General features: G+C 40.7%; 1 pseudogene; it reads left to right on the top strand.

The window, feature by feature from the left end:
- The first annotated feature begins 2,365 nt into the window (after positions 1–2,365).
- On the top strand, positions 2,366–3,372 carry LOC137062422 (trace amine-associated receptor 13c-like; annotated as a pseudogene).
- Positions 3,373–24,673: the final 21,301 nt, after the last annotated feature.

The following is a 24,673-nucleotide window of genomic DNA, read 5'->3' as shown; positions in this document are numbered from 1 at the left end:
TCGGCTTCAGCTTTGCTATACCCGCATGAGTGGCGACCAGAATTACATAATAACAATTTAATCTTTAATGCAGCAAGAAAGAAAATGAAAAGAGGGAGATCTTTAAGTTCCCTTTCGTTCACTCACTCCGAGTAACGTCAGTGACTGGTGAATGGGGGGTTTCGCTTAGAAGCCTATCAACTTCGAGATCTAAGAAAGTGCCCAGTGGCTGTGCCAATGCCATGTGCAGGTGGAATTTGCATAGCGGACGCTGCCCCACCGCGTGGATATAAGAAGAAGTGTGCTGGCATGTTCGCATTATGTTTCTGCTACTGAGCCAAGAGCACATACACTCTTCACACCCCAAAGCCTTCTGAGACTCTGTCAGCTTCTTCGAGACCAGCAGCCTTCCAGTCGGTGTTGGTGTGAAGGCGCGTTCCAGCGATCGCATACTTCCTGCCTGCTGATCAGACGATCGAATATCCAGCTGGTGTGCGGTTCCCTGGGCACGTTGGCATTGACTGCAAGGTTTCCTGTCACAAAAAAGCTCACATGTGGCACGTCCTTTTCAGGATGTCTCGCTCGTGTGCTTCTGAGTGCGGTCGTTCTCTTGCGCCTTCCGATGGGCAGTATCATTGTCTGACGTGTTTGGGCTTTCAGCATGCTCATGCTGCGTTAGTGGGTGAGCCATGTTTTGGAGTGGAACCCTCCGCCCCAACCTGAGCGCTCAAGGCTGAACGTTTGGTTTTTGGGAGTGCCGAGTCAGGACACCCATCCGGCCGTCCCCCCAATTTCTTTCTTCTCGGAGGTGCATGAGGAGCTCGCGCGGTCCTGAAAGCCCCCGTTGTCTTCCCGTGACCGTTTGACGGCCTCCTCCACCTTCACTGCCCTCGAGGGGCCGCGGCTTGAGGGTTGCGTTTTTATAATGTTTTATATAGCTACATTTGCGTTGATTTATTTTTGTAATATTATGTATTGCCTCTTTCTGTTTTTTTTTTGAAGAGACACTGCCCCTCTTTCCTCCTTATTGACAGCCTACATTTAGAATAATAGCTTTGATTAATGATGAAAAAGGTTTAAAAATCGTGACTGTTTGGATTGTTTTTCCTGCCATCGAGCCACAGGCGTCCACTGAATGACCCATCTGGTTTGCGATTGCAGATACAAACTTATTGTATTTTACTTTTACAATGAGCATACTAATTACAAAAATAGAGAGAGGACGCAGTGTTCAGAATGAACAGTCAAGTAATACACACACCGCCCATAGCAATGCGTTATGGCAACGACATTTCAGACTGACAGATACGTAAAAGATAAATGGGACTTTTCCGCCATTTGTTACCGGTTTGTAGACATTGTTATATTAATTATAATTCCAATTCTGTTTTATTGGCCACAATATTATCGATGATTGTTGAAAGGGGCACTTTTGATTAATTTTCAAAAAGGGCAGGGGCTCAAACCCACAAAGCCTCCCCTCTGCACTTCCCTGTTGTGTGTAACGTTATGTGTCCTGTCACAAAATGCTGCAAAAGGCAATGTGAGATCGCTGGAACGTGCCGTTAGACCAACACCCTGGAGAACCGCTCGTCTTGAAGACTGAAGAGAGGACTTCAGAAATCAGGCTTGCAGGAGTGAAGAGATGCTCTTGGCTCCGAAGCAGAAACGTAATGCGATCATGCTAGCTACTTCCTTATATACCCATGTGGGTAGGCGGAGTTACGCATGCAAATCTCGCATGCCCATGGCATTGGCACTGCCATTGGGCATTTTCTAAGATCTCCAAGATGATTGGCTTCTAGGCGAAACCCTCATTCGTCAGTCACTGATGTTACGTCGGAGTGACTGAACGAAAGGGAACAACTGTTCAGTGTTTTCAGCCATAATTTTGTTGTCATTGATGCATATTTTTGATCTCAGTTGGGGGATTTACGCTGCTCTCCCAGTTTAAAAAATGCAAGGTTATCCCCAGAAGTGTCTGTAGTTCCCTGTCTTAGCTTTTCATGGAACTCATGAAAAGGATGAGGAATGGGACACAGTCATCCTGTCAAATGTAACTTTTACTAAATATGGCAATAAAAAGTTGACTAATAACTTGTCTATAGTATTTTTGACCATAGTGAACCTGACTGAATAAATAATTAAGAAATTATTATTTGATGTTCACAAGAATAAAGCTTATTTTTATTTTGCTTCAAAAATGAGGAAACCAGTTATAGGTATCCATCATATCAAAAGTTAAGACAATAAAATATTCTTGTCATTATGCAGCATCGGAGTAGGTGAAAATGGGTGGGCCAGCCTGATCCAGACAGTGTATAAATGAAAGGACAGTAAGGAGAGCAGAACAAACTAATAAAAGAAAGAGACTCACTCATGGCCTATGAGACAGAGGATCATGAGATTCAATACTGCTTTCCTGCCATCAACTCATCATGTATCAAGGGGACACGCTCCGGTTTTGAACATACTATCATTTACATTTTTGTATCACTGCTATCAGCATGGATTGTGTTTCTGAACCTGCTGGTGATCATCTCCATCTCTCACTTCAAGAAGCTTCACACTCCAACCAACATGCTTATTCTATCTATGGCTGTGGCTGACCTGCTTATTGGACTTATTGTGGTACCAATAGAGGGCATCAAGCAAATTGAAACATGTTGGTACTTTGGATACACTTACTGTGGACTGTTTGCAATTATCGTTAGGTTACTCATTTCTGCATCTCTTAGTAGTTTAGTTCTAATTGCTGTTGATCGTTATGTGGCTGTCTGTTACTCTTTACTTTACCCACAGAAAATAACCATCACCAAAACCTTAATAAGCATCTGTCTCTGCTGGTTTTGCTCTTCAGTTTACATTGTTTGCTTTGTAATTGGTAATGGATATTTTAACATCTCAGTCAAAACAATGTGTTATGGCCAGTGTATTGTTTTGATTACTCCTGCCTGGAGAGTCACTGATTTGATATTTTCTTTCTTATTTCCTTGTACTGTGATAATCACTGCATATTTGAGGATATTTTATGTTGCACATCAGCAAGTGAAGGTTATCAACTCTCAAATGAATGATGTAAAATGTGTACTGGAAGTTTCAGTTAGGAGGAAATCTGAGAGCAAAGCTGCTCTGACATTAGGGATCATTGTGACAGCTTATCTGCTCTGCTGGATTCCATTCTATATCTGTTCTCTAACAAAAACCACAGCAATTTCACCCACTACAATGACATTTCTATTATGGACCTTTCATGTAAACTCAGGTCTGAACCCTATTGTATATGCATTATTTTACCGCTGGTTTAAAATATCAGTTAAACATATTTTAACTCTTAGAATATTTCAGCCAGCATCCTCTCTGATGGACATTTTTACAGATTATCATCCTTGATTGAAAAAGGGGTGTGGTGGGTGTAGTATGAAATGAATGTGAATGATAACTAAGGCTGTCAGATACTGCCTAAACCTTTTAATTCCGAAACAGCATGACATGTATTCTTTATAAATAATACAATAATTTTATAAATGAAAAGGTAAATCCAGGATATGGACAAAGTGATAGAAATGTTGATAGTAGTTTCAACTGTACACTGAGGTTGCCAAACCAAGCTGCGATGCCATACCTCAGAATGCTCTCAATCACAGCATGGTAAAAAAGAAGCAACACTTTCTGCTCAACACCAAAAACCCTGAGCCTACGAAGAAAATGTAATCGTTGTTGGACCCTAGTACAGATACTTTCTATGTGAACACTCCATGTCAGTTTACTGTCAATGAATATGCCCAAATATCTGTAAGAGTCAACCTGGACTATATTCTGATCATTGATGACCATTGATGAATGGTCACCGATGGATTTGGGGTTAAACACCATCTCCATTGTTTTCTTAATATTGATTGTAAGAGAGTGTTTGTCACACCACTGGACAAAATTCTGGATCTCATGTTTATATGCTATTAAATCAGATGTGTCTGATATTAGACTCAGGATAGCTGTGTCATCAGAGAATTTAATCGTGTAGTTGTTAGCAGTCCTGCATGTACATTCATTAGTGTACAGTGTGAACAGGACTGGGGAACTAATGCATCCTTGAGGGGCGCCAGTGCTGATGGTCATAGATTCAGACAACGTCCCATTTATCCTGACCTGCTGACTACAATTGGTCAGAAATGAATGGTACCACCTAATAATTAATGGGTTGACACCCAACCACTGCAATTAAATTAAAAATTGACTGCTTAAACTAGTGGGAAACAGATCAAAAGGAACATGTGACAGATAAAAAAACAGAGGTTTGAAACCCAATTGAGTAGGTATTTAATGTCAATACGTACTTAACAAGTGCTAAAAGAGTAGGTATTATATAGCCTGATCGTGTTACAGTGCAAAAAATGCTCTTCTTTAGTTTAAAAAAATATATTATTATTGTTTCCAGTCTAAATATCTAAATGTTCTTAAATCAATGTGCATTTACTAGATAAGTATAATAACATAAGATATTTTTTCTTGTTTTCTGGGGGAAAAATATAAAAATAAAGTAAGTTTTTGTATATATATATATATATATATATATATATATATATATATATATATATATATATATATATATATATATATATACACTTTGGATAATCAAATTGCTTTTATAAGTTGGAAGCTGATCTAGCCTGCAACAACTCCTCAGCGTGCTCAGCCTCTCGCAGCACCTCACTCAGATCTCGGAGTGACAACAGTCGGACATGTTGGCAGATCCGCTCAGGTGTAAGGCTCCGCAGAAAGGCATGGAGGCTAAGCTCTTCCCTTGCTATTGTCGAGAAGGTAGGGTAACCCTTCCGCACGTAAGCCCGGATGTCTAAACCCACCCAACTAACTTGAACATAAACACGCATAACTTTGCTAACGCAAAAACATAACCATAGTGCTTAAATGATACATTAACAAACACCAAACAAACAAATACCCACACTACACTTGGCTGCTAGCGCTGCCAGCCAGGCCATTACAGTAATACAGTAATGTTGACGTTATCATGTGACGTACAATGTTATCATGTTATAAGCGCAACAACTTAAAAGATTTGTGACAGATCTATAAATATATAAATCTCTTAATATTGATTAAACTTGTACATCCTGTGGTCTTGTTGAAGAAACAGTTGCCCGTTTATTTTGTGACTATAGTAAGCAATATTTTTAAACCTGCTAATCTGACCCACAGTCTTATCCTTACCCTGGAGTCGGCTGTCACGGCGGCGTGATCAACTCGCTTTTTTCTTATCAGTGCCAAAAAGACTCAAATAACTCAAATAAATTTTTATAATTCAGAAAAGTGTTTTACATCATTATAATCTGTTAAAGGGGTCATGAACTGGCTTTTTAAAAAATGTTATACTGTTGTCTTAGGTCAACTTATGAGATTCACATTTTTTTTCATTCAAAAACATCATTATGAATAAGTAATAGGATATTTTCTACACTGGTTTTGATGCTCTCTTCTAAATGTTTGGTTTTGATGGGCATGTAGACTTGGAAGTATACACCCACGGCTAGGATTGGATAAGATTTGCGTATTTAATGAGCTTCTGCTCCCCTGTCAATTCACTTGAGGGATTGTTTTGAAAGCGGCAACCATAATTATTCTTTCACAGGGCTCACAAAACATCTTTATCAAACAAACACAATGATTTATCTCTCATCCACCCACGATTGATTGAAATATTATTTTTTCATTAATTGGCCACCCCGATCTGAGTATATTAGTTTATGCAGTCGCATACCCTTCAAATATCAAGTCAAGAGACTGAACAACGCAGATCAAGAAAGGAATGTGATTTCACTTTTTAAGATTCACTGCCCTGCCGACAGGCTTATGTTTTGGTAGCCCGTCTGGAAAGCACATATTCCTGGGACGTTGGGCTTTGCGAGCCCTGCCATGTCAGAGTGATCCCGAATCACAATGAACCAACACATAACGGATTCTCCAGCCTGTGACAGCGTGGTAAGGTATGTTCAGGTAGACACATAATCAAAACGATCTGTTACACTGCAATATTATCACATATAAAAAAACATGTTTTACTCACATAAGTGTGTTGTACCATTCCTGTTGGATCCAATATAAAAGGCACAGCATTGTGTTTTAATGTCAATATGTCTGCAAAACCAGCTTTACTTGTGTCTTGTTTACAAACAATTCCACAGTGAAATGATGCAAACACACATACAAAGTCTTCCCTACGTGAGCTGGGATTTCATTAAAAATAAAGTTCAACCACATATTCCTAATATTATGATCCAAAGGAAGATTATGCAGCAACTGTGTTCTTCCACAACCAGGAATAGCACAATAGCTTGCTATCTTCAGAATGATTATTGCTGCTGGCTAGCGTGATCCGAAAAGCTCCACAAGTTGGTGGGCGGGGCTTCTGAATTAGGCGTGCTTACTATTCTGTTGAGGTGGTGTTTTGCCACACAATTACGTCAAGGTGAGGCATATTCTAAAATCGATCGTTTGCTGGGATCAGTTACTGGGATTTTTACTCACAACCATTTCAAAGAATGGTGTGAAAAGGGAAAAACATCCATTATGCGGCAGTCCTGTGGGCAAAAATGCCTTGTTGATGCTAGAGGTCAGAGGAGAATGGGTCGACTGATAGAAGAGCAACTTTGACTGAAATAACCACTCGTTAAAACCAAGGTATGCAGCAAAGCATTTGTGAAGACACAACACGCACAACCTTGAGGCGGATGGGCTACAACAGCACGAGACCCCACCGGGTACCACTCATCTCCATTGCAAATAGGAAAAAGAGACTACAATTTGCACGAGCTCACCAAAATTGGACAGTTGAAGACTGGAAAAATGTTGCCTGTTCTGATGAGTCTTGATTTCTGTTGAGACGTTCAGATGGTGGAGTCAGAATTTGGCGTTAACCGAATGAGAAAATGGATGGGAACATGCCTTGTTACCACTGTGCAGGTTTACAAACGATTCCACAATGAAATGTCTTGTTTATCACATAAAGGCCAAAATTATCACAACTGAATTCCAGAAGTGTTCCCCTTGTAAAAAAAAGAAAAAAAAGAAGGTAAATTGTAACTACATGAAACAAGAGGGAAACAAGAGCCACTTTAATTTACAGCCTGCAGATTCATACTTACCCTGTAACTACATGAAACAAGAGGGGAACGAGAACAGACTTTAATTTACAGCCTGCACATTCATACTTACCCTGTAATTACATGAAACAAGAGGGGAACAAGAGCCACTTTAATTTACAGTCAGCACATTCATAATGTAGTGTAGTAAATATGAAACTGACTACGCCACCTCCTTATTTAAGGCAGGAGGAGCCTTCCAAAAGTGATTATAAACAACAAATGTGGTTTGTCAATAATCACAATTTTATTAGTACAACAAAGCCATATCAAAAGGTTAAGAACCAATTAAAAATGCGTCAGCAATAGGATTTATAGAATCGGGAAATGGCACTCCTCGAGAATGCAAGAAGGGTCGGGCCTGCTCGTTTTCACCGCCTACCACCTGAAAGAGACGGGGGAAGAAAACAAAAGAAACCCACAGCATACACCGCAAATAAGTAACCGCAAATGAAATCACCATTTATAGTGCCAACCTTCTAATGCACACCACACAGTGCCACACACCACCCAGATCAGCCACACCAAGGAAGGTTAGGTGTCGATGCAGGCCCGGCCCTGTACAAAGCCAGTAGCACTGTAACAGAAAGAGGAGGGCAATACCAGAACAAACAACAAGAAATAAAATCAATTATTAGTATGATCAAAATAGACACATGTAGTAAATAAAAAATAAAAATGTAACTCAAAAGGGAAACTACTTAAATATACAAGAAACAGTGGCTGGTCTGCCCCTTTAACAGGAAAACAAATACACATTAATACAAGTCAATGCAAAAAAAAAACACAAACGAAAACTAAACAAAACATACTTAAGCGAAAGTACAATTGCAGCACAGTTATCCAATCTCAGCGCTCAATCCCCACACATGATACAATGATGATACTATAAACAAAAAAACCACATTGACATCAACAAAAAGACTCTTGTGTATTAATTGCATCAACATATAACTGATCGGTTTACATTTACCAGTTATTCACCGTTCCAACGTGGCCATCAGCCTATTGAAAGTACTGCAGCAATTTTGTGTTTGACCCACTTCCCAGACAGAGTGTAAAAACTTCAAGTCAGCCTAAAAGGGGATTATTTGAAAATAAAAATAACACAATCAGAATGCAAGCATTTAATACAAACAAACCACACCGTTAATAATTCAACATACCTCAATGAAAAGGAGGCTGTACGTCAAGCACAACTTCCAAAACAAACCAATCTCGCCATGTGTCTCTGCAACTACTATTTATGCTTCCTTAATCATGTGACAAAGCACCTGCACCTGAAACTCATTACTGGCTAGTCTCCTCCCACATTCACCCCTCCCAAAAGATGTTGTCGCCCCGACGGCAAGGGCTAATTTATAGCCAGGGTCTAAAATGAGTGGCTTGAGTTAGATCTGTAAAAGCAACAGTCCCTATCGCCCCAACATAAATGCTTGTCACTGCGGAATGTGGCAGATGGTGAGGATTTGAATGTTGACCAGCTGTTGGCCTTGAAGTCCGTCAAACGGTCAGCATCTCATCGTGAAGTTGTAGCCTCTCCTGCTGACCACTGGCTAAAGGGGCATGAGGTTGCAACACACCCTGCTCCAATCCATCACTGACAGGACTGACATGTCCCAGAATATCAGAGTCTGCTTCCTGGCCTCCTTTACCTGGTGTTAACACATGGTATGCTCCCTCTAAAAAACTATCCACAGACAGAATAGACCTTTCTTTAACAGGCCATGCCGAACAATACTCCTCTTCACTATTAAGTTCACCTTCTTGTATACCAGACTGCAGACAAGGCTGAGGTATTATTGGTTCACCAGGCTTATTTTCAAGCCGAGCTGCCCTCATCTCAGACCTATTAACCTGGCTCATATTACCAGTGCCATCAGCTGGTGTAACTGTATATGGGGCACCAAGTTTGTCTGGCGCATTAACCACTTGGTACAGTAGTGGTGACCATACATCTTGAATCTTATGGCGACCTTGATGGCGATGATCTTTCAAATAGACTAGTTGCCCTTTGCTGAAACCAAGATCCTGTACCTGATTATTATGTTGTTGTTGTCGATATTCTGCCGCCTCTTCAAGATTTTTTCGTGCTAAATTATAAGTCACCCGGAGCCTCTCTTGGTGCTGCTGAACCCACTCTTGCCAGGAGTTAATTAACTCCTTGTCAGCTTCAGAAAGATCTATTCCCAAAAGGGAGTCAACAGGAAGTCGAGGGGACACTCCGAATATCAAAGAGTTTGGTGAATGGCCAGTAGAAAGATGAGTTGTAGTATTATATGCCCAAACCAACTGGGAAATATACTTGGGCCACATCCTTTTTTTCTCTGGAGGGAGGGAACGAAGCAGATCGTGAAGTGTCTGATTGAATCGCTCACACTGTCCGTTGCCCTGTGGATGATATGTTGTGGTCCTGGATTTTTCAATCCCGTAAAGGCTGCAGAGCTGTCGAATAAGAGCACTTTCAAAATTTCTCCCCTGATCAGAATGTATTCGTTTAGGCACTCCAAACCGATAAAACCAGCTCTCAGCCAGAGTTCTTGCTACAGTAACAGCACTTTGATCTTTAGTAGGCACTGCCTGTGTATACTTGGAAAAGACATCAGTCATGATTAGCACGTTTTCTCGCCGGTCGGTAGCAGGTTCTAAAAGAGTAAAATCAATTGCAAGAACCTCAAATGGCTGACTGGCAAGAAGAACACCTTGATATGTCTTCAGTCCTGGCTGAACGGCTTTAGAAAGTATACAACGTTGGCAGTGCTGGCAGTACTTCTCTATCTCCACTCCCATTCCTGGCCAGTAGCATCTTTGCCTGATCAAATCAGTACTCCGTCGCACCCCCTGGTGCCCATGTCCATTATGAAGGTTATGCAGAACTTCCTGATGAAGACAAAAAGGCAAAAGTAATTGGAAAAACTCCTCACCGTGGGACGTCATTGCCCGTCTATACAGCAGGCCATCTTTCTCAGTGATCCGGTCCCATTGACGAAACAAACACTGTAGATCCTTTGAAAGTTGTAACCGCTGTTCTTTATTTGGTTGCTGCCCGGACCTCCAGAATGAGAGGAATGTCTTTAAAAGGGTATCAGCACCTTGCAGTGCCACCAAGTCAGCTCTGGAAACGACTGGGAAACACCCCAATCTGTTGCAACATTGCTACATCAGCGCCATCATTTTGAGTTGTTGGAGAGCATTCATCACGCGGAACAATTCCATCACCACGGTCTTCACTGGCCTGTGCACTGTATTGGCGAGAAAGAGAATCAGCATTGCCATTGACAAGACCTGGGCGATAGAGCACTGTAAAGTCAAAAGCTGCTAATTGTGCAACCCATCGTTGTTCAGTGGCACCTAACTTAATTGACTGGAAATGGCTGAGAGGATTGTTATCAGTATACACGGTGCATTTACTTCCCAGCAGGTACTCTCTAAATTTTTCTGATATAGCCCACTTAAGTGCCAAGAGCTCCAATTTCTCTCTGACCTCCGCAGTGAACGACTGGCATAGGCTACTGGCTTTAATCTGCCCTGATTTTCTTGAGACAGGATGGCCCCCAAGCCCTGATGACTCGCATTAACTTCTAAAACAAATGGCTTCATAAAATCAGCAAAGGTCAAAACAGGGGCACATGTAAGAGTCCTCTTCAATTCCCTGAAACTTCGCTCACACTCATCAGTCCACATATCAGGTAAAAACATACTGGGTTTAGCCTTCCCTTTCTTTGCCGTTTTAAGAACATCTGCAACCAACTGGTGGAGGGGGGAAGGTAATTGGGCGAAACCCTTCACAAAGCGTCGATAATAACTGCAGAAGCCAAGAAAAGACCTGACCTCTTTCACATCATGGGGCTGCCTCCAATTTGCCACAGCAGATGTTTTCTCTGGGTCAGTCGCCACCCCTTCTCTGGACACACGATGCCCCAGGTACTGCACTTCCTGTTTGAAGAAATGGCATTTACTTAACTTTGCTTTTAGTCCTTTCTTTTTCAGTTGACTAAGGACCACCTTCAGTCTCTGCAATTGCTGTTCAACGGATGAAGAAAAGACAATAACGTCATTAAGATACAAAAGAACAGAATGCAGGGTCTGATCGCCAAATATTATTTCCATGAGTCGTTGGAAAGTCCCTGGTGCATTACACAATCCAAATGGCATTCTCTCAAACTCGAAAAGCCCAAAAGGTGTGCAAAAGGCTGTCTTTACTTTATCCTTTTCTGGCACAGGGATCTGGTTATAGCCGCTTGCCAGATCCAGGGTAGAAAACCACTGTGCACCTGCCAGGGCATCCAGGGACTCCTCAATACGGGGAAGTGGGTAAGCGTCCTTACGCGTCTTGGCGTTCAATTGCCGATAGTCCACACACATTCTTAACTCTCCATTATTTTTCTGTACCAAAACAATAGGTGACGCATAGGGACTACTGCTTTCCCTAATTACCCTACTGTCCAAAAGCTGCTTAATATCACTTTTAGCGAAAACCTGATGGTACTTCTCCAACAGTTCTTTTACACATCTTTCCTCTACAGATGTGAGTCCTGGCCATTGTAATGCTGAAATAGATTCTGATATATGCACATGGGGTTCCATAACTGTGTGGGCATTAACTACAGTCACATGTGCAACCTCTTCACCTTCCCCAACAAAATTAAATTGCTGTCCTTCAATTCCTTCAACCTGATGTAACTTGCCCAAAACCTGTTTTGCATGAACTGTAGCCCCTGTGACACCTACATTCACTACAGGTACATAAGTCACACCATTTACCACCGTCACTAAAGATGGAGACAGCAATAAACCTGGGGCAAGATCTGAACCCCCTGGCTCCAGCAACATAGATCTTGGGGTGGTATAGGGAACCTTTGGGCAAGTAACCTTTACCAATTTTAGTGACCCTGCTGGTATAAAATCTCCTGCCCTTTCAAGCACACGGACCCTCCCTTCATTGATTACTGGACAGACCTCTAGTCTATGGCAATGACGCAAAGCCTTTCCCCAGTCCGCCTTGACCCAAACAACATCTAACGAGCTAAACAAGACCTCCCCTTGTTGTGCAAATAACTCTTGATAACACTCTCCAATGACATTCATACCCAAAAGCCCTGGTACCGCATCTTGTCGTGAAACACCAAGGGGGTCTTTTACCACTAAAACCCCCTGGCCCGGTTTGGCCCAAAAACTGGACATCCAGTTCCAAGTAACCTACATAGGGTATGTCTAGCCCATTAGCTTCAGGGCAAGCCACCCACATGATCTAAGTCTAGGGACCATCAAATGCTTAAAAGCCTCTTAAAGAATTACTCTGTAATGGTGGTAACCATAGAACTGGTATCTAATAAACATTTCACTTCTACCCCACCCATTACCACCTCTACAACTGGACATTTACCTATAAGAGGTGGTGAGGACTTAATGTTACTAATGACATTATTAGTGCTTTTTCTCCCCCCATCTCCCATACCTGAGGGTCCAGTAGAAGCAGGGGTGGTATTTGGGTCAACAGATAGGCTAGCGGCTCGTGGTCTCGTCCCTTGACGACACTGGCGAAGGACATGTCCAGGCTTACGGCAAGGCAGGCAAATAGGCACACCTTCTGCAGTAAACTGATAATTGGAGTTAAGAGTACAGGGGGCAGACTCATCCAACATAGATTGTATTTTAGCTAAACTTTGTAGGATGCTATCAATTTGAGACTGCTGTTTGTGAAGTTGCTCTTGTAAAGCAGGCAAGTCTAAACCCTTCCCCGTCCCCATCGAGTTACAGGTCCCCTTGACATTAAAGTCAGCTTCCTGATGATAAAGCCCTACTTGAGCCTGTCCAGAAGGTCGCTCACCCTCTTCAGCCCATTTGATAGCCTCCTGTCGAAGTGCTAAAAAAGAGATTAATGGGGTTTGTCTCACAATACTCTCTGCGCAATGCTACATCACACACGTGTTCCACAAACTGGTCTCTAACCAAGGTGTCTGGGTCAGTTAGCTTAATTGCATAAGAGCGCTGAATATCCCCAATTAAAGCCCACAATGAATGAAAAAACTATTTTAAGGACTCTCCATCTTTTTGCTTTCTATCAAAAAACTGTTTTTGGAGACTAACAAAGGAAGAGGAGGAACCATACAATTCTTTTAAAATTTGTAAAACAACCTCAGGGTTTTCCCGCTTTGTCAAAGAGCAAAACCATCATAAAGGAAGAGGGCCTTCTCTCTATCAGTAATACACCGACCCCTAAGGCATGCTTCAACATTCTCAATCCAATCATAAATGGAAAAATCAGATTTGGATGTAGAGCCAGAAAAATAAGGACACTTCCTCTCACGATGAAAATAAACAAACCTTTCAGGTGTTGCTTGTCTAGGGAAATTTGATGAGGCAATATTAGAAACCTCAGGTAATCCACTAGTACTACTTGCAGCTAAACTGGCACCCCTTCCTTGATGAAGCTGTGCATTAGTTACCCGCAGTCTTTGTACTTCCTCACGTAGAGCAAGAAGTTCCTCCTTTTCCTCTTCCAAACTCATGTTTACAACAACCCAAGCCCACTACACAAACATTAATATATATACATAAAAAGGGTTGGGAAAAAAAGAAGAAAACAAAAAACACAAGTTATTGACAGTCACTGGCCTATGGGTCCCCACATACAGTAGTATATCCGGGCAGTCGCTCCTCTTGTATCCTGTACCAGCCACTGTTTCTATTTAACCAAAATTATACAACAATTAATGTCACAAAAAAGAAAACCCTGCCGAACTACGCCAAAAATGTAGTGTAGTAAATATGAAACTGACTACGCCACCTCCTTATTTAAGGCAGGAGGAGCCTTCCAAAAGTAATGGGATTATAAACAACAAATGTAGTTTGTCAATAATCACAATTTTATTAGTACAACACATCCATATCAAAAGGTTAAAAACCAATTAAAAATGCGTCAGAAATAGGATTCATAGAATCGGGAAATGGAGCTCCTCGGGAATGCAAGAAGGGTCGGGCCTGCTCTTTTACACCGCCTACCACCTGAAAGAAACGGGGGAAGAAAACAAAAGAAACCCACAGCATACACCGCAAATAAGTAACCACAAATTAAATCACCATTTATAGTGCCAACCTTCTAATGCACACCACACAGTGCCACACACCACCCAGATCAGCCACACCAAGGAAGGTTAGGTGTCGATGCAGGCCCGGCCCTGTACAAAGCCAGTAGCACTGTAACAGAAAGAGGAGGTCAATACCACACAAACAACAACAAATAAAAACAATTACTAGTATGATCAAAGTAGACATATGTAGTAAATCAAAAATAAAAATCTAACTCAAAAAGGAAACTTAAATATACAAGAAACAGTGGCTGGTCTGCCCCTTTAACAGGAAAACAAATACACATTAAAGGACAACTCCAGTGAGAAATGACCCTAGGGGTAGTTAACAGATGGTTACCGAGTAGATCGTCCTCTGGGATGCGTTTTCATGGAAATCGAATGTAAAGAGTTTTATCTTTAATTCCTATCGACCAGCTCACTTAGAACAGCGCTCGTGGATCGATGAGTCGAGACTGTTTTCCAAGATGGTGCCTGTCCGTGAACGCGTAAGGCACTATGTTTATAAAGTATCTTCTTATTAAACTGTTTGTACACTTACAAAGTTCTCAATGCTTCGGTTTGCATGTAGGGACCCTCATTATGCTACCAGGTTAGTGTGAGGCTATTTTGAGCCTTGTTAGTGGTATTAACTAGCAATTTAATTTTACCACCCTGTGTCTACCCTGTGCCCCATAGACTAGCGTTATAAGCTAATCTGTTTTTAAAGATAAAACTCTTTACATTCGATTTTCATGAAAACGCATCCCAGAGAACAATCTACTCAGTAACCATCTGTTAACAACCCATAGGTTCATTTCTCACCGGAGTTGTCCTTTAATACAAGTCAATGCAAAAAAACACAATAAACAAAAACTAAACAAGACATACTTTAGCGAAAGTACAACTGCAGCACAGTTATCCAATCTCAGCGCTCAATCCCCACACATGATACAATGATGATACTATAAACAAAACAAAAAAACACATTGACATCAACAAAAAGACTTGTTTATTAATTGCATCAACTCAACTGATCGGTTTACATTTACCAGTTATTCACCGTTCCAACGTGGCCATCAGCCTATTGAAAGTACTGCAGAAATAAGTGTTTGACCCACTTCCCAGACAGAGTGTAAAAACTTCAAGTCAGCCTCAAAAGGGGATTATTTGAAAATAAAAATTAGGGATGGCTGATGCGAACCTGACGTTTCGACGCTGTGTCGAGATCCCGAAGCGCGGATGCTTCGAAACACTGCTCCGAGCTGTGATTCGACTCACCCATGTCACGTGACTACCGCTAAACGAAGCACCGAAGTGTTTCATCAGGTGCGCCTGTCGAGACTGCTTTGATTAAAAGGGGCGGGAACAAACCACACAGTCACACATCTGAATGAACCTCATTCCCCACAGTTTAAAAGGGAAGTTAATCCATCTTCACCTCGTGGGTTTTTGTGAGAGGAGAGAGATTTTGTGAGATAAGTGAGATTTATTGTCCGCTATGGTTAGTTATATTTAGGCTAGATTTAAATGAGATAGGCTATATTGACTGATCAGTGACAGATAGGATAGATATAGGCTAGTAACACATTCATATAGGCTAAGTTAGAATTATAGATATAGAATATATAGAATTATATAGATAGATAGATAGATAGATAGATAGATAGATAGATAGATAGATAGATAGATAGATAGATAGATATTCATAGGTGATATATTTTTGTTTTATTTTATTAGTTTATTTAATAGGGACCAAGCATATTCAGGAACATTGTTGTTTAAAAATACACCATGTAAATATGCCAGAATTAGTAAAAATAACTACTTTTCATCTACAGTCCCTATAGGCAGATAACAAAAATAACAAAGACAGCCAACAATCATACAACATCATTCACCAAAAAACTAAACAAAAAATTACACAAATGGCAAGACATTGTTCATTCACCTCTATACTACATTCAGATTTACAGTGTAAGTGTACATGTACAATTGATAAATGTATGACAGTTACATATTAGTGCACATCTGGTTTTCAAGAAGCCACTGTTTTAAGTGAGTTTTAAAGGTGTTGAATGTTTACCACCTATTACTAACAAAACATTTTCCCCAAAAGTGGTGAGCCTAAATGGTATCACGCAGTCTCCTTTGATACAGGCCCGTGTACCACCTCTACTGTCAAGTCTTTGAAAAAAGCCATGCAGTGGAGTGGGAGCAAGATTATGTCACATTTTGTATACTAAACAAGTGTACTTAAACGCCTAAAATTATCAAAGCTTAAAAATGTATGCTTCTCTAAAATATCGCAATGATGAAATGACAATGCTTTTTTTTAATCAAAAACGAAATCTCGTACTACATCTGGTGTGGGAGCATTTCCATTTGGAAACAGCACATACAGTGAGATGTGTGTATTGTATTGACCCAGAATGCAGGATCCATTAACTTAATTTTCAGTAATTTTCACTCATTTGTATGTCATAATTCATATTTTTTAATAAAAATGTTATGGAACAAATGACACATTGTGGCTTTATTTCTTTTAATAATCTTAATTTTTCAAAAAAACAAAACAAAAAACTAAAGTTATTTACAATGAGGAGGCTACAGGTTACAAAACCAAGTAGTTGTGAGCCAGATGTTAAAAACGTTTTTGTTTTTTTGTTTTTTTTTACATAGTAGATCACATTCAAGGTTATTTCAGATCAATACACACCAGTGTCCACTAGATGGCGTCATGGAGACGAGTGTCGGGTGTTGTTTCGAAGCTTCGGCACATTTGCTTCAACTGTTTCAGTGCTTCACGAAGCCTCGGTCTGCCCATCACTAATAAAAATAACACAATCAGAATGCAAGCATTTAATACAAACAAACCACACCGTTAATAATTCAACATACCTCAATGAAAAGGAGGCTGTACGTCAAGCACAACTTCCGAAACAAACCAATCTCGCCATGTGTCTCTGAAACTACTATTTATGCTTCCTTAATCATGTGACAAAGCACCTGCACCTGAAACTCATTACTGGCTAGTCTCCTCCCACAATAATTACCCTGTAACTACATGAAACGAGGGGAACGAGCCCATTTACTGCCCACAGATTCGTACTTACCCTGTAACTACACTGATAATAATTACCCCTTAAAGGTCCCATGGCATGACATTTTTATTTTATGAGGTTTTTCAACATTAATATGAGTTCCCCTAGCCTGAATACGGTCCCCAATTGGCTAGAAATTTTGATCGGTGTAAACCGAGTTCTGGCTGTCTTTCTCTGCCTTTGAGAAAATGAGAGCCCAGACGAGCTGATCTTGAATTCATAGGAAAGGTTTCCTCCCCTTCCTTTGCTTTGCCCGCCCAGAGATTTAGAGAATGGATTCAGTTTATCGGTTGTGATGTCAGCACAGACTTTACTATATGGATTCGACATCACCGCCACAAACAGTGAGTAACAGTGTTCATTAATGGCTGATCTGGGATCTGTGAGTTATGATGTGTAGCTAATCATTCAAGTTCACACAGACTTTCTTTCTAAATCGTTTAATACTGTCAGTCCCGCCTCTGGCCGTCTTGATGCATCAGTGAATCAAGCCAGTGAATAAAACAATCAACTTTACATCGTTTCTGTTAGTAGCATGAAACAAATCTGTTATTTAAATTACTAAACTAAATAGAGCGATCAAAGAACATTTTATACTGTTTGGATCTGTCAATCACATGTATATCTGCAGTGCACACATGTCCAAACTGCAATTTGAATGACGCTGCTCTAGTAATTATGCTCAACAGAAGCTCTTACTTTATTCATGTTGTGTGTTTGCTGTTAGCTGTGGTGAAAGCATTTTGTGAGAGAAGTAATGTTGCAAAGTTCACTCGTGTTTATTCAGAGCTCTCAGATACAAACAAAATAAACTCAAGCTACTTAAAATAACATTTTCTCAACAATCTTTCCCCAGCTCCTTTTCTCTCTCGACTGGCAGTGAGTGGCACACAAGGTTTGCATAAACACAGTCTGTTATGTCTTTGATGGCATTTAGGTAGTTTGGCACACATGAATTGTACGTGTGAGTGAGTCTAGTGCTCAGTCATACATTACTAGTCATATAAGTTATTGTCATGGTTGGCCATTGTCTCATTTTAGTCTTGTGTGTGTGTGTGTGTGGTGCAGGTGTATGTTGTGTGGGTGTTTCCTTACCTTGTTTGTTCTGAGGGGCGTGGTCACTCATTAGCCGGATCAGCGGCAGCTGCTCATCATCCTTCCAGTCTACTTAATGCCTTCTCTCCCTCTCCATGTTGTCAGATCGTTGTTTGAGTCTCCCATGTCGCGTGCCTGTTCCTTGTTCCTCGTGTTCCCTGTGTACCGGACTCTGGACTCTTCACTCGTTAAACTCACCACAGACTTACCCTCACCATTGCACCCAGTCATCAGGATCCCATCTCAGTCTGTGCGTCACGCTCTCTTGCTGTCTGTGTTCCCGCTCTACTGCTTCGTTACAGGAGTGTTTGTGCAACGATCTCCCATTACCATATTGAGTACCTGTTCAATAAACATTACCTTTTGCATTGCATTTGCTTCCATCCTGTTTATCATTACAGAACAATCTGACCAACTATGGAAGCAGCAAGTGCATCAGCATTGAAGGATTTCGTGGAGCATAGCATTGTCAGGATGGATCAGCAGCAGGAGAACATTTCTTCCACCGGACGCGCTGTCCAAGTGCTCGTGACGCAGGTGTCCGGGGTCACTCAGCAGATCCAAATCCTGAGCGCTCCCACTGTGCCACCCACACCGGCCGTTTCCCCCCGTCGTACCAGAGAGGAGTTATCATCCTGAACCACGCCTACCTGTTCCTGTGAGTTACGCGGGTGAGCCAGATTTTTGTAGAGCGTTTCTCACTAAATGTTCTAACTTTTTCACTACAGCCCATGACGTTCGAGACAGAGGAGTCTAAGGTGGCTTCTGACTTTACTTAAGGGTAAAGCAGCTCTGTGGGGAACGGCGGTGTGGGAGAATAAGGAACCATGCTGCGCATTGTTCCATGCACTAGCCGCCAAAATGAGGAGAGTGTTCGACCGGAAGGTAGCGGGCAAGGAAGCAGCTAGAAGACTCGCCAACCTTAAACAGGGAAGCTCCCCAGATAGCAGACAAACAGTGAATCAGCGTTGAATCAATGTTAATGCATCAACTGAAATATCATTGAATCAATGTTGAGATTGTTGATTTTTCATCAGGTTTGCACCGTGAAATAATGTTATTTCAACAATGAAAACTAGATCAATCTTGCTTTATGTACAACAGGATTCTATGCCAGTTAATTTGTCTCTTTATTTTATTAATTTTAATCAGAGACCATGTGTGGGTGCAGTATGATTTTGCATCAAAAAGTCACTCAAAGTAAACAACATCCTTCAGTTTAGATGGAAATGTATTTATTTATGCCCCCACAGTTACAACAGGAAATCTCACATTGACTTAAAACAATTACATCTGAATTTATGACACAAATGAGAATATCCTGGAAAAACATGACAACGTGCATCTGCAAAATGGAAGTAAATACAAATGTGAACTTGCCAATAAATACAGAAATGACACAGTACTACTGAAAGAAAGAAGGTAGAAGAAAGAATAAAATACTCCAAACTCAGGGGGTTCCACCATGAGCAATGCCCCGAAGCCTTTCAGGTTGTAATGGAGCCAGTTTTACACCGTCCCAGCAAAGATAAACTCTGATGCCTCTTTTAATCAGCATCCACAGCATCTAAAACAACAAGAAGTTAGTAAATATTTGGAAATGTGATTAATTATACATTACAAATATAGGCTTCTACAAAGTGAAGTGATTCTTGAAATTTTATCAAAATCTTGATATCCCAGTTAAAACGGTAACATTAAATTCAGGACTATTTAATGCATTTTAGTATAGACTTTAAAGGACCTGCAGACACACAATGAATGAAAAAGCAAAGTGACAATATCAGGACTATATCCATTTATCTAATAATATTATTGCATTTAATAGTAAATAAATAAAGTGTGAAAATGGAACAAGTAAATGAATGACCAAATAGCGGAGCTGTATAGGTTACATGGTGGTTTGGAAGATATTTTTTTTCTATTTACAACACGAATTGGAGGCACAACTGTTTACTAAATTTCTGTAGTTTGATATAGCTGCCCACAGAACTTAAAGATCTCACTCTTCTTTTTTCTTGGTGCATTAAAGATTAAACTGTAATGATGTAATTGTGATCTGCTCTCGTGATGATATCGTACAGCTGAAGCAGAGTTGAACTGATTGTATTTCCCCTCACCACGCTAACAGGTCAATCAGTTCCAGTTCTGCTTCAGCTGTGAGATACTCTCACGAGTGGTGAACACAATAGGGCTTGGGCGCCGCGTTGCATTCTGGGACGTCGCGGCCATGTTGATCGCCTCGCGAATGTAAACATACAGCAAGTCGAATGAGGAGAAGCAGAGTTGGGAGAAAGAAAAAACATGTTAAAAATCCTGAAAGGGATGTGGAATTTACCGGGATACGTTAAATAGGGAAGGCAGGGACCGCTATAGAGACAAAATCGGAACTATTAAAGTTTTGGATCCACATGAATTTCCAAAGAAAGAGCGGAGCACCGACGACGACGAAAACTTTATTCTGTTGGTCCCCAACAGACATTCTACTGACTATAAGTAATTTTGCAACTACAATTCAACTTATTCTACTAGCCCGAACCCCAACACATATAACTATAACCTACCAGTCTACTAACAGTACAGTTAATACTCTAATTAGTGTTAGTTGACATGCTGTTGAAAACGTACATAGTAGAATGTCTAAAGTGGACTATCGAAATAAAGTCTAACCGAAACGTATATATTATTATTATTATTTTTATTATATAAGAAATTGCTCTGCCTCAGTTTTTATTTGTTATTGCAATGTTATTGTTTACTATATTTATAATTTGCACTTCCTCCATTTTCTGTGTCTTTTGTTGTTATTTTATAGATACCTATTTATTTGCTTATATAGTTTTGAAAGAATTTATTTTTTTAAAAAGTGTATTTATTATTGTTATCTAAAGTGCACTCCGTTATATAAAGTGCAACAACTTGCACTCCGTTTTTTTTTTGTGTTCATTTTTTTATTTGTAACCTTTTACCTTGAAACATTCCACATTTCTGTGTTCTCAGGTTGCACTACTTGCAAATAAACACTAAAAAAACATCTGATTGTGTGACAATTCTTGCTTTTTGCACATCGTACTGTTATTACTTCTTGTCCGTGGTTGCGCCTCCAAGCATGAAAGTGCTGGAAAGTTAATCCATTTTCGACATTTCCCATGGTGATTATGTGTTGTGCTGTTACACCCCGAAATGCAGCAACGGTTTACCATAGTTGAAATAACGCCAAAATAATCAAATTAAGACACACGACTGAGAGGGAGTACGTCTATAAACAGTGCGCAGTAGTCCGAGTAGCAGTAAAGGATGCCATCAACATGGCCGCCACGCCAAGTAATGACGTCATGACGCCCAAGCCCTATTACTGACAAGCCAGAAATTCATCTAAAGCCTAGTTCAGACTGCACGATTTTCAAATTCGTCGGGTCACTGCTCTATTCACACTGCATGACTATCTGGGGTATCATTCAGTCACTGCTGTGTTCACACTGCACGATGGTTTGACGACAGAGGAGTTCACACTGCATGACTGAACAAGAGGAAGAATCGCCGACAACTCTCTCTCTCTCCGGTGCGCAAACTACGTTTCCCAAACACACGTGCGATGTGACAAGTAAACAACGCGAGATCACATGTGCGTCAGACCGGAGTTCTCGCGCGTGACTTGGAATTGTTATTAAAAATGATAAACTGCACAAAGTTTGCTTGAAATTGTATGTGCGCTGATTTGTGGAGAAAAAGAAAAAAGATTATGGCAGAAGAAATTGTTGGAGAGACAGAGGGAGCCTTTGTTTTGTTCTGCAAAAACAGTTTGAGGTAAATAAATAATTTTGTAATGTGCTGCTGTAGTGGCTGGATGTGCAAATGTTTGCCCTTTGTTTCTGTTTGATAGAATTGTAAATATATCTATTAAAATACTGAAATTCTGCTTTATAACTCCTCCCTGAACCTCCTGCTGCCCTTATCTCACTCTTTTATTGGCTGGCGGTGTAATTTTCAGTCAGAACACAGTTCACACAGCAGGAGTTTGAATCGCCGACAGGTCCAGATATTTAGCATGCCAAATATCTCACCGGCGTCGGCGACTCGTCGGCGATTCTCTCTGATCGCGTCTTTGATTATTCACACTGCGTGATTGTCACTCGCGTGCACGAGCACCGATTTGCCTGTGATCTCGGGCATTTGTCGGCAATTTCACAAAACCTGTCGGCGACTCAAAATCGGGGCAAAAATCGGGCAGTGTGAACTAGGCTTAACCTTCCGATCGCCTCTCGTTTATACACTGGACGAATATAGGATGATTCAAAATGATTCATCTGTGTGTGCAACGAGAAAGATACGTTTGTGGATCCGCGCCACGCATTCATTGACTTGTGAGTCGATCCTATATGGTCTCAAAATCCAAATGAATCAAATAGGATCGACTCACAAGTCAATGAATACATGTGCAGCACCGTTTCCACAAATGCACATTTTACTCGTTGCACGCACAGATTAATCATCTTAATACTAAAATCATCACATAAAATAGATACAACAAACGACGCACGACAAAAAAAAAAAGTTGCACGAGTCAGAATTCGGACGCAATTCACAGTGTATATGCCAATCTTAAGAAAAAAAAAATGAATACAAATGATATGGTTTGGTGAAAAACAAACTGAAACTCAATGTATTAAGATTATCCTGGCCATTGGTTGTGTAACTTATGAGGGCGTTCATGTGACTATTATTAACATTGCAGTTCACTCTAACTCGCTCAGGAGAAGCACACAAGTTGTAAAACATAAAGATGAATAAAAACACTAAATTCAAATTGAGATGCATTTTATAATTATATTTTTGTAGGCCACTTACCTCTAAAAAACATGGTCGTTGTCCTGTGTCTCTTTTTCGCGATTGAAGTCTGTTCAGCTGTGCTTGCTTTGGTTGATTGGTGGTTGTCTTGAAGGTGCATTACCGCCACCTGCTGGATTGGATTGTGGGACATTCGATATTCGATAGGGACACATATTCTAAATTCTTTGTTAACTCTGTATTCTTTAGATAAATAATGAAATGCATGTACATTCTACATGATTTAAATAATAATAATAGGCTACATTTTTATTTATTTAAAACTGATAGACTAAATTTATGGTAGAAGTTCTGTTTTTTTCTTATTTTTTTTTAACTTTTTTTTTATAATAACATGAAACACAGAATGACAACATTACATGCCAGTAAGCAGGAAAATAATATACCTTTTAAAAAGATTCATAGTTTTTACAGCTTTAAGAGTCAGAAATCAAACACGCATACAATTTTAACTCTTCCAGAAAAATTTAAAGAAAGGCTTACAATTACAAAATTTACATTTATGTATTGTACTCATCGTATCCTTTGAGGATAATAAATGTGCTCACATTCACACAAATGTAGCCAATTGATTTGGACTTGCCTTAACATGTTGAATAATGTGACAGATAGATTGACCGTAAGCCTCACCGGTGGAGAATTAAGCTGACCAAACATCAGCATTGATTCAATGTTTGTCTTTTCAACACTGAAAAGCATGGAATTGTCAACATTGATCCAATATTATTTAGCAGTGAATTTTCAACATTGGTCCAGTATGGTGTTAGCATTGAATTTTCAACATTGATCCAATATTACTTAGCACTGAAATTTCAACCTCAACCAAAATGATGATTTTGATGGAATTTCAACATTGAATCAATGTCACCATGCTATCTGGGTCCTCAGTGGCCGACTACTCAATTGAGTTTCGCACTCTGGCGGCGGAGTGCAAATGGAACGAGGAGGCACAGTGGGATATGTTCCTGCATGGGCTGGCCGACCGCGTTCAACAAGAGATTTACATGTTGGATTTGCCTCCTCAGCTCAACGAGCTTATCGATATAGCGCTGCGAGTGGACGCTCGCATTAACCGATTGGGCCAACATGCTCAGATGACCCACGATCATGGAAGCGCCAGAGGTCGTGGCAGCGTGGAGGAGAACACGGTCGGTCCCATCAATCACGAGCCCATGCAGGTGAGGAGTGCCCGGCTTTCCCGGGATGAGAGAGAGAGGCGGAGGTCCCAAGGACTTTGTTTGTACTGTGCGGGCCGAGGGCATTTTCTACACTTTACCCGGTAAAAGGATCTAGCCCCATAGTTAAGTTGAGGCTACTATCAGGTGGGATCTTCGCCGGGAAGACCTCACCATCCACTCTCCTTCCGGTTAGACTGAGATGGGGGAACAACAGGACTCGCACGGCACGTGCACTTGTG

Source organism: Pseudorasbora parva, chromosome 23, assembly GCF_024679245.1.
Source record: "Pseudorasbora parva isolate DD20220531a chromosome 23, ASM2467924v1, whole genome shotgun sequence".
Taxonomy (NCBI): Eukaryota; Metazoa; Chordata; class Actinopteri; order Cypriniformes; family Gobionidae; genus Pseudorasbora; species Pseudorasbora parva.
This window is presented reverse-complemented; position numbering and strand designations above follow the sequence as displayed.